Genomic DNA, 8,111 nt, shown 5'->3' with positions numbered 1-8,111 from the left:
AGAGAGAGAGAGAGAGAGAGAGAAAGAGACAGAGAGACAGAGAGAGAGAGAGAGAGATCTCGTGTGACTGAACTTCTCACCCTATCTCTAAAGCCATAACCACACCAAAGGGTCACCATGCAACTCCTTGGGTCCAAACAGTTGCAAGGAGTTAACGCTAAAACCGCCTTGACCTTTGTGTGTGTGGTTTGGGCCATTGAATTCCATGCGTTGAATCACTAGGGTCAACGTGGGTCAACGTGCAACAGGACAATCACAATCACACCGCAGGGACAACGCTAAAACTGTCTCGACCCTTTGGTGTGGTTTTGGGCTTAAGGGAGATGCTTAAGGGAGATGCCTGAGATGCCTGTATTATCTCTATTATGAAAGTCCAGCTGACGGCAGGCAGGCAGGCAGGCAGACAGACAGAGCCCCTGTGGGAGGCGCTCGCCGCCAGTCCTTCAGAGCCGTTTAACCACCAGGCGCTTGTGTGTGTGTGTGTGTGTGTGTGTGGTGCAGACTAGGCCGGCCGGTCAGCTTCTACACATTCACTGGTGTCTCCTATCGTATGCTAATCCCATTCCCAGCGAGCGCTGACCCTGTGACCTGGCACCTCAGAGCGGGGGGGGGGTGGGGGGGGGGGGGGGGCTGTTAATGACTGGCTTGACAATAGGTAATGAGGTTATCAATTAGAGCAGCGCGGTCTCATTTGTCAACATTATCATGTCATGATTTTAGAGGGAAGAAAAAAATATAATCATGTAGTTCAGTGGTCTAGGGGTCCTTGATGGAGTTCCAGGGGGTCCGGGGACCCCTAGGGGTCCTTGAGGGAGTTCCAGGGGGTCCGGGGACCCCTAGGGGTCCTTGAGGGAGTTCCAGGGGGTCCCACCCAGCTAAATGACAGTTTGGAACCAAATGGGCCCAAATGGGTCTGTAACTCTGAGAGTGTACAAATGGAACCAAATGGACCCCGACTGGTCCATTTGGTCCCATTTGTACACTCTCAGAGTTAAATTAACAGTGATTTTACAATATAAATGGGGGTCCCAGAGGCAGAAATGCCATTAAAGGTCCATTTAAGCCTAATGCAGGTCTCAATGGGGGTCCTTGAAATGAAAAACAGTTTTAGAATCACTGCTAGAGTCGTGAAAATCTTCTCTTATGGGGGTCCCTGGCATATCTTTTCAAATGGGCGTCCGCGGGATAATTAGTGTCAATTTGGGGGTCCTTGACATGAAAAAGTTTGCAAAGCACTGGTGTGGATAATGACTGGTGTGGATAATGACTGGTGTGGATAATGACTGGTGTGGATAATGACGTCTGACTCCAAATCACTGGTGTGGATAATGACTGGTGTGGATAATGACGTCTGACTCCAAATCACTGGTGTGGATAATGACGTCTGACTCCAAATCTGGGTAAAGGTTTCAGCCCAACCCAATCCTGACTGACTTCTATTATTATATTATGACATTATTAAAGTTATCAATATTTCAAAAATGTGTAAATAAATGAGTGGCGTATTTCTTTGTTCTGCTGGCAGGACGAGGTCTGGCACTGATCGCTCGCACGCACGCACGCACGCACGCACGCACGCACGCACGCACGCACGCACGCACGCACGCACAGAGATGACCCTCCTACAGATGGCTCTATGCCTCCAGCAGAACAAAGCTGTAAAAATCACACGTGTGTGACGTGAGAGGCTCCCACCGTGGCTGCCAGTCTGCCACATGCTGTCACTGTACAAACAATAAAAGTCCATAGAATTGGCTGCCACATGCTGTCACTGTACAAACAATAAAAGTCCATAGAATTGGCTGCCACATGTCGTGGCGTCCTGTTTTCTTTGGTGGGGGAGCATGAATAAGACAAACATTAAAAGGCCATGACTTGTCTGCTATGTCATCATCTCTGAAAGCCGTTGGGAGGGGCTGTAGCGCCCCGTCACGCATACGTAAGTCCGACGTAGCCTGGGTAAACCCCTCCCCCCTCACCAGATTTGCATTCTGCCCTCCTGGCAGAATGAAATGTTGTCCAGCAGGGGGAGTGGGTTTACCCAGGCTACGTCCGACGTGCAACAGTCCGACACATGCGTGGCGGGTTAAAACTCGCCCGTTGCAGGGACATGCAGAGAGTGTTAGAGAGACCTGTGTTGAAAGCATCCTATTATATGGTGCTGAGACATGGACTATGAAGAAGGAATTACAAGACCGGCTTGATGCCACATTATACAAGACTCCTCATGTGTGTTAAAAACATCTGGAACCAACTGCCACCAATAACAACAACCGTAGCATGTCGTAGAGCGATCTTTGCTGGTCACTGCTATCGCTCCAAGGATCAAAGTGATATCAGATATCCTGCTATGGCAGCTCCCCCAGTCGCCCAGAGGAACCAGGCCTCATACATAATTCCTGACACAATCTCCAGGGACACAGGAATGACATTCCAAGAAGTGGGAGCAACGATGGCTGACAGGACCCGGTGGAAAGACGTGGCATCTAGGATCTCGACGACAGTCGAAGGATGAAGATGATGATGATGATGATGATGTTGTTAAAGGGGCTGAAATCCCACAAGAGGACACTTGTGGACAAAAATCGCGAAAATATCTGATCTACAAGCTTGTAGATCAGATATTTTCGGAGCGCAGCCCAGCACTCTTTAGCTGATGGAGATGCGGCGTAATGACATGGAGTTACTGTAGGCCTACTTGGAAGTCAGTCCATAACACATCTTTTCTTGCTAGCAATCTAGCAGTCGGTTACGGACACGTATGCACAGAACATCACTGTTCCGCTCCATTCTCTTCTTTCATTATTATAGCCTTCTCTATATCGCAACCAAGGGTGCACACTTTTTCTTGGTCAGGTGAAACCTGACATATAACATCCATCCATCTATCCATCTTCAACCGCTTATCCGTAGTCGGGTCGCGGGGGGCAACAGCTCCACCAGAGTGCTCCAGACTTCCCTCTCCAGAGCAACATTAGTGACTTCCTCCTGGGGGATTCCGAGACGTTCCAAGGCCAGTGAGTCGATGTGTTTCCTCCAACTGCGCCTTGGTCTGCCCCGGGGTCTCCTCCCAGTGGGACGTGCCTCGAGGACCTCCCTAGGGAGACGCCCGAGAGGCATCCTAACCAGATGCCCGAACCACCTAAACTGGCTCCTTTCCAGGTGAAGGAGCAGCGGTTCTACTCCGAGTCTCTCTCATGTGACTGAACTTCTCACCCTATCTCTAAGGGAGATGCCAGCCACCCGTCGGAGAAAGTCATTTCGGCCGCTTGTATTAGCGACCTTATTCTTTCGGTCATGACCCACACTTCATGACCATAGGTGAGAGTAGGAACGAAGATTGCTTGGTGCTTTGCCTTCTGGCTCAACTCTGACATATAACAGCTCATGAAATGTAAGCTACCCAGTTTTTATATAGCTTGTACATCTGCTATTATAAATAATAATGCAATATTGCATGCTCAACTCCAATCAATGATCTGTGAGAACAATGTGACGTGCTGACTCCCGAATCAGAATAATGTATTTCAGTTTACAAGCTTACAGACAGTATAAAGCAGTTCTGTGAATCACATCCCTGATCATGCATGCCTGTGTGACCCCATGGGAGGACCACCACCTCCCAGGTAAATTTCTCTCAGACAGAGAGAGGTTACCATGGGAGGACCACCACCTCACAGGTAAATTCCTCTCAGACAGAGAGAGGTTACCATGGGAGGACCACCACCTCACAGGTAAATTCCTCTCAGACAGACAGAGAGAGAGGTTACCATGGGAGGACCACCACCTCCCAGGTATATTCCTCTCAGACAGACAGAGAGAGAGGTTACCATGGGAGGACCACCACCTCCCAGGTATATTCCTCTCAGACAGACAGAGAGAGAGGTTACCATGGGAGGACCACCACCTCCCAGGTAAATTCCTCTCAGACACAGAGAGAGAGGTTACCATGGGAGGACCACCACCTCCCAGGTATATTCCTCTCAGACAGACAGAGAGAGAGGTTACCATGGGAGGACCACCACCACCAAGGTATATACCTCTCAGACAGAGAGAGAGGTTACCATGGGAGGACCACCACCACCAAGGTAAATTCCTCTCAGACAGAGAGAGAGGTTACCATGGGAGGACCACCACCACCAAGGTAAATTCCTCTCAGACAGAGAGAGAGGTTACCATGGGAGGACCACCACCACCAAGGTAAATTCCTCTCAGACAGAGAGAGAGGTTACCATGGGAGGACCACCACCACCAAGGTAAATTCCTCTCAGACACAGAGAGAGGTTACCATGGGAGGACCACCACCACCAAGGTATATACCTCTCAGACAGAGAGAGAGAGGTTATCCAGAGGCTGTGAGCTGCCGGGGTCAGGGGTCAGCGTACTGTACTACAGCAGGACTTCGGGGACAGCTCGCTATGCTCCACTCGTCCCAATCCTACATGTCTATGTATTATTCAGACGGTGTAGACACTGCATGTACACACAGGGTCAATGAAAGGACACTCCACTGCATGTACACACAGGGTCAATGAAAGGACACTCCAGACACTGCATATACACACAGGGTCAATGAAAGGACACTCCAGTGTGAATCACTGGCACAGCAGGAAGAAAAGAAGAGTACAGAGAGAGACAGACAGACAGACAGACAGACAGACAGACAGACAGACAGACAGACATAAAGGAAGAGTACAGAGAGAGACAGACAGACAGACAGACAGACAGACAGACAGACAGACATAAAGGAAGAGTACAGAGAGAGACAGACAGACAGACAGACAGACAGACAGACAGACAGACAGACAGACAGACAGACAGACAGACAGACAGACAGACAGACAGACAGACCGGCAGGAAGCATTTTTCTTGAAAAAAAAACATGTTTCTATGTCAGTGGTTCTCAAACATTGTCATGTCAAGGACCCCCAAAAATAGATGTAATTGGCCGCCGACCCCCATCTGAAAATATGTTGTTCCAGGGACCCCCCCCCCAGAAGCAAAGATTTTAGTTAAAAACATTATCAAAATATATTCAAAGATTTGCGGCACATTTTCACGATTTTTCAAAAATAGCAGACCTACAAGAGAGTGCCGCGCTATGATCTTGTAGATCTGCTATTTTTCAATAGCTAAACTATAATATAATGCTTAAAACACCAAAAGGGGTTCCCGCCCAGAATGGGTTAAAGGTTTCATGCCATTCATTTTCATTTATTTAAGATTTTCGTTTTTCTTTGAGGTTTCATGACCTCAATTATACAGAACACACGATCTGAACTTTGAACATTCAGTGGATTTTCTGTGGTTTTCTCTGTGTGTTCTGAAGCCTATTTGAGTTGCAATGAAAACAGGCAAAATCCTTCAACAGTGACATCTGCTGGCACATTCTTGTCATATATGGGATTTGTGGACTCTTACCTCACAGTTCACAGGCAATAAGGCCGCGAATACAAGCGGCCGAAATTAGTTTTCTTCGACGGGTGGCTGGCATCTCCCTTAGAGATAGGGTGAGAAGTTCAGTCACACGGGAGAGACTCGGAGTAGAACCGCTGCTCCTTCGCCTGGAAAGGAGCCAGCTGAGGTGGTTTGGGCATCTGGTTAGGATGCCTCTCGGGCGCCTCCCTAGGGAGGTCCTCGACACACGTCCCACTGGGAGGAGACCCCGGGACAGACCAAGGCGCAGTTGGAGGAAACACATCGACTCACTGGCCTTGGAACGTCTCGGGATCCACCAGGAAGAAGTCACTAATGTTGCTCTGGAGAGGGAAGTCTGGGAACACTCTGGTGGAGCTGTTGCCCCCCGCGACCCGACTACGGATAAGCGGTTGAAGATGGATGGATGGAGAAAGGCTATAGAAAAGGGAGAGTCAGGGAGAAGATAGCATGTGGCACACTAGGGAGGAGACAGACAGACAGACAGCCAGACAGACAGACAGACAGACAGAAAGACAGGTATAAAGACAGACAGACAGGTATAAAGACAGACAGACAGGTATAAAGACAGACAGGTATAAAGACAGACAGACAGACAGACAGGTATAAAGACAGACAGACAGACAGACAGACAGACAGACAGACAGACAGGTATAAAGACAGACAGACAGACAGACAGACAGACAGACAGACAGACAGACAGACAGACAGACAGACAGACAGACAGACAGACAGACAGACAGACAGACAGACAGGTATAAAGACAGACAGACAGACAGACAGACAGACAGACAGACAGACAGACAGACAGACAGACAGACAGACAGACAGACAGACAGACAGACAGACAGACAGACAGACAGACAGAGACAGACAGGTATAAAGACAGACAGCCAGTGACAGATGACAAAATAAACACCGTGATGGGATCTTAGTGATATCATACAGCGACATGCTGGCAGACAGCAGGCTGCTAGCTTCCACTGCATTCTGGTCCCTCGGAATCGGCGTTATAAAAATACACACATACACTGTACAAACACTCACATACTCTGTGTGAGAGTGTGCGTGCGTGCGTGCGTGCGTGCGTGCGTGCGTGCGTGCGTGCGTGCGTGCGTGCGTGCGTGCGTGCGTGCGTGCACTAGAGGTTCGACCCTCATATTTAAGGTCATATTTAGAGTTCCCTTTTATACCTACTACAGTATATGGACAGCCTGATTTGTGCAAGTCAATATTTTGGTCTGGTCATATACAGTACACAGGCTCACAGGCAAACCCATGAAGCACAGACAGACAATTTGAACTTCAGAACAAGACTAGAAGTGACATTATATCCACTGAAAAAACTGCAAACTGTATGTTGGCACAGTTATACCTAACCTTTAACACACTATAGAGGGTATGCACATGATATCATCGTACCTGGAAGTTATGCGGGAACGTCCACTGAGTGGCAAAAAACTACTTTCTGGCCTTGACAGCCCAGAAATCCAAACAGAAAAGTCCTGTCTGATTGCATTAAACAATGTTAAACTCACCAACATTGCAGCTGTACGAAAAGCTTGAATTATCCTCTATCTGCAAAGTTTTTGTTTCATAATAATCCACAATAGAAACGTTATGAGCTACTTTCTGTCAAGAAATGCCCTGCATTTGGTCGGAGGTTTGAATCCCGGCTCCTCCTGTCTACATGTCGAAGTGTCCTTAGGCAAGACACTGAACCCTACATTGCCTCCAATGAGTCGGTCGGTGTGAGCTCGCCACCATTGGTGTGTGAATGTGGGAAGTGAGGACGCTGGCGTCGACTGTTCGCCGCTTCACCTCCCAATGTATGAATGAATGAACGCTTTGAGCACAAAGCGCTATAAAAATGCAATTAATTATTATTATTATTTTATATAGTGCCTTTATCCAAGGCGCTTTACATAGATTGTGCATTACATTCACCCATTCACACACACATTCATACACCTTTACATTGTGCATTACATTCACCCATTCACACACACATTCATACACCTTTACATTGTGCATTACATTCACCCATTCACACACACATTCATACACCTTTACATTGTGCATTACATTCACCCATTCACACACACATTCATACACCTTTACATTGTACATTACATTCACCCATTCACACACATTCACACACCGATGGCGGCGGAAACCATGCAAGGTACCAACCAGCACATCAGGAGCAATTAGGGGTCCAGGGTCTTGCTCAAGGACACTTCGACACTAACTCTGGGGGAGCCCACAGGGATCGAACTGGCAACCTTGCGGTTACCATCCAGCCACTCTACCGCTGAGCCACCGCCGCTGGGGAGAAGTTCCGAAGTCTTATAGCTACCATAGTGAGGTTCACCTCGCTTGTCCCTCCCGAAACTTCCTGACTTCGCCCAAGGACTTCTCCAACTCTTTAACATCTCTCTCTCCGCACGCACACACACACACACACTTTGTCTTCCTTCGCCCTCAGTCTCCCTCCTCGTCTTTTGTCAGGCTCTGTTGACCATACAGATAACAGCATATACTGTAGTGTAGGCCACAGTGACACGCACGCACGCGTGCACGCACACGCACACACGCACACACACACACACACACACACACACACACACACACACACACCACAGTGGCAGTGTGTTGGAACCCAGGACACAAGA

Source organism: Electrona antarctica (genome assembly GCF_951216825.1).
Source record: "Electrona antarctica genome assembly, chromosome: 4".
Classification (NCBI taxonomy): Eukaryota; Metazoa; Chordata; class Actinopteri; order Myctophiformes; family Myctophidae; genus Electrona; species Electrona antarctica.
The sequence above is the reverse complement of the archived record's forward strand: the minus strand, read 5'-3'. Positions refer to the sequence as shown.